Here is a 4,138-nt window from a genome sequence, read left to right on the forward strand (position 1 = left end):
TTATGGGCTTTTATTTGTTATTTTTCTTCTTAACAATTTGGGTATGAAAAAATTGATGTATTTTTATCTCCTAATTTCATCCATTGTTCTTGTAATTTTTGTATATTAATGAATTTTCTAAAACAAAATATGATTGCATTCAAGTTGAAAAGTATTTTTTAGACGAATAATAACTAGTTACGAATCAACCTTTTTTAAGATTTGTTGGATTCCCCTGATATATGCCTTAATTTTCTTTTTTGATTGTGAATGTTCTCAAATACTTATTTATTAAAAATTAAGGAGTCATCTCTAATTTTATTCCTAACTAAAAGAGGTTGACCATTTATCTCCCTCTGTACATCTTTCAATTAAGGTTAATGTTGATGAATTGGCAAATACACCAATTCATCCTAAGTAATAAAGTTAAAACGAAAATTTGAGTATTGTATCCACAAGGATTTTATTTTTACTTATGTAGACGAATATTTGATTAAGAAAAAGATTTGGAAAGGTTGTAGAAAAATAGTAATTTAAATTGACAGAAAATTAAAACAAACAAGAAGAGAAATTAAACAAGAATTTTTAAATTGATTAATTAAAGATAGAAGAAATGAGAAAATTCAATATTATTGTACAAGGAAATTCAGAAGATGAGAATGTTGGGAACTTAGCCTACTAGAGTCACTCTTTAATGTAATGTTAATAATTTTTCTCTATTTATAATTATTTCAATTTACACTTTGGTCCCTAAATGTATCTAGTAGTATATTCTAACTTTGATCCCCGTATGAAACAACCTAATTTATCTATTTTTTCTCTCAAATTCCTTTGTAGAGCTAAAATAGTAAATTGCATTAAGAATAGAGATGTATAATAGGCTAAATAAATATTAACATATTCCTAGTTATGACTTTATTTAGATACATTTTCCTAGTTCTATTAGAAAATAATGTTTCTCAATGCTACCCCTAAAACTTACCGTGCAAATGGATGATCAAGTCACAAACAATAATATTAAGCACATGAAAAAATAATGTAAATGTAATATTCATAAATGGATAGGAAGAAAAATTACTTAGTTGGCTGTCAAGTTCTCAGCAAAAGGGGTTTAACTTCTCATTATCATGGAAGTTTTATAATTGCAAGAGAAAAATATTTAGTAAAGAGGAGAAAGATACGAAAGGGAATGGAGGGAATGAATGACTCTCAATGTTTGTTTTTCCTTCTTCTAGTCTTTGTCTTTTATAAGGAATTATATTTTCTTATAATTACTATGTGTCTTTTCCTTTTTCTTCTGTTCTTAAATTAGTCTACTTTTCTTAATTAGTCCTTATTTTCTTAATTAGTCTTGTTTCCTTAATTATTCTTATTTCCTTAATTAGTTTTACTTTCCTTAATTATTCTCCTTTCCTTAATTAATCTTGTTTTCCTTAATTAGCCTCATTCTCTTAATTAGTCTCCTTACCTTAATTAGTCTTATTTCCTTAATTAGTCATGTTTTCCTTAATTATTCTTGTTTTCTTGGACTTTATTTTACTCACTAAATATCATAAATTCATCACTTTTAATATTCTTTGCACAAAAAATTAAATGATGTTAATTTAACAATTATTTGCTCAAAAAAGAAGAATTAGGAGAGAAAAATTACAAATTATAATATAATTTAACCTCAAAATCTACTCATAATTAACACTTATCAATTAAACCCTAACTAGAAAATAAATAGGGTTATGATAAAAAAGATGACAAGTAAGCACTTTAACAAAAACTTCAATGAAAGCTATTCTCCATTACATTTTTGCAGATGTCATGCTATGTTTTTTTGTTGCTAGAACACAATTCTTTGAAAGTGTGTTTGGATGAGAGAATTTAAAATTCTAAGAAATTTTAAATTTTAAGAATTTCAAATACTTTAATTGAAATTTTTTTTATTTTCAAAATTGTGTTTGGATAAAAAAAAATTAAAATTGTGATGGTGGAATAAAATGAATGCAAAGAGGAGAGAAGATATGGTTGGTGTGCTTCCAAGGAAAAGAATATTGATGCAGCATGGGGAGTTGCAGGGAATCCGGGACACGACATCGTATACCATCATACCCGACCACAACATTCAATCAACGGTGAGCACCTCCACCGTGTGATAGGCAGCGACAGTTGCTCCCCTAACTAGCGGATGCAGCTCTACATGTCCCCCTACGCTCGCACCCAATCGACGCTCCGCGAGCTCAAACGATGTTTCTTGAAGAAGAGAATCATCGGCGTGAGGGAACAGTCGTGAGTTCGAGAACGAGATTTCGGGAACTTTCAAGTGGAAGAGAGGATGAAGGTTATAAAGGAAATACACAAAACGTTTTGGAAGGTTCTTCTATCAAGAAGAGAATTTCAATTTTTCACATTTTAGAAGGAAATTAAAGTTCCACATTTTTAGTTGTTTAAAATTTTGTTTTAAAATTCTAAAAACTTAAATTCTTAAAAAAAATCCAAACAATGAATTTTAGATTAAAGAAATTTAAATTCTCTGATAAATTACTTTTCTCAGTTAATTTTTTTTTATCCAAACTCACTCTAATAGAAAACTAAAATTTGAGATTTAGGCATACTAATTAAACAAAAAATTAGAGCAAAAGTTATCCCAAAATTGTAACGACTCTTATGGAAGAAAAAAAAAACCTAACAAAAGAACTTCATAATGCATAATTATTGCTCCTAAAAACTTAATAATTGCCTACCATCTTACCCTGCATAAAATAAATACTCCTAAAATACATAGTTGAAACTAATAAAATAATATACATAATTAATAATATGTAAATGCTTCTAATTCTTGTCAATAATTGTCACAACTGTCCCTAATCCCACCATTACCACCTCCTAAAAAATCAACCTTGTCCATAAGGCTTAATGCATGAAATTGGTTCTTTCTTATTATCTTTGTCTGCTTCAATAGCAATTACTTTCTCATCTTTTTTTAGGGTTTCATCATCTTCCATAATTACCACTCTTAACTAGTTCTCTACATATTAATGTAAGGGATGAAATTTTTCTCACTCTTAAAACACTACCCTTAATTTCTGCTTTCCATCATTTCTTGATTGTTAGATGTTGCAAGCCTTTGTTTTTTTATTGCAGAATTCAAACCTTTGTCCAAGTGCCATATTTCTTAAGTTACTCACTCGTGATATTGTAACCATTTTTTTTCCTAACAATTTGATCACAAGAGCATCCTTCCATTGACTATAAAGGTCCTAAAACACTTTCTCATCCTAAATACAACTTTTGAACTAAGATTTTCATCCTCATGCTCTATTTGGATAAACTTTTGTGCTATAAGATTACTTTTCCCCCTCATAGACAGGGCTATTGATTTTTCAATACTGTATCATGATAAGACATTGCTGATGTCTTGCTATTACTGACAAATACTTTCGACAAGGAAAAAAAACTATATGAGAGAACAAAGGAAGAAATCAAGGAGAAAATATCTAATATAAGCTTCGTAAAAAATAATAGCAGAAACAACACAATGATAGCGAAAAATTGTGATATCTGTTGAACAATGAAGGAAAGCAATGACAATGACACTAAAAACTACCATCATGTTTTCATTTATTCCCATTTCTATTTTTCAGAGAACATTTAGAGGACTCGAGTTCTTGATGCGATGCTCCCTTTCTATCTATCTTGCTTTGAAAACCCTCACCTTTACATCCATTACAATAATATTGAGAATTTGTTGAAGTGATTAAACTTTGTTATTGTTGCTGTCACGTCACTACAAAAGAAGTTAAATTGTGATAACCAAAACTTCAAATTGAAAATAAGTAATACTTCAATTATTATTATCGCGTCACTACATCTTTAAAGAAAACATTCAAAACTTCAATTTTTAGAGATGTTTTCAAATTTTCAACCCATGTTTTCATCTTTTATTTCTTCTTTAAAAACATTTTCATGTTCATAATCAAATAAGTAATGTTATAAAAAATCAAAATAGTTTGAATTTCAATTAAACATTCTAACAATGTATTTTGTTTTATTGGATGACAATAAATCAATATTAAAAAAATATGTTGCTTTGGCGTATCACATCGTCTTCTTCCTTGCAATAAAACCAAATCAAAACCTTTCTCCTAATTGCTAACATCCCAATTCACAA

Source organism: Glycine max, chromosome 8, assembly GCF_000004515.6.
Source record: "Glycine max cultivar Williams 82 chromosome 8, Glycine_max_v4.0, whole genome shotgun sequence".
NCBI classification, from domain to species: Eukaryota; Viridiplantae; Streptophyta; class Magnoliopsida; order Fabales; family Fabaceae; genus Glycine; species Glycine max.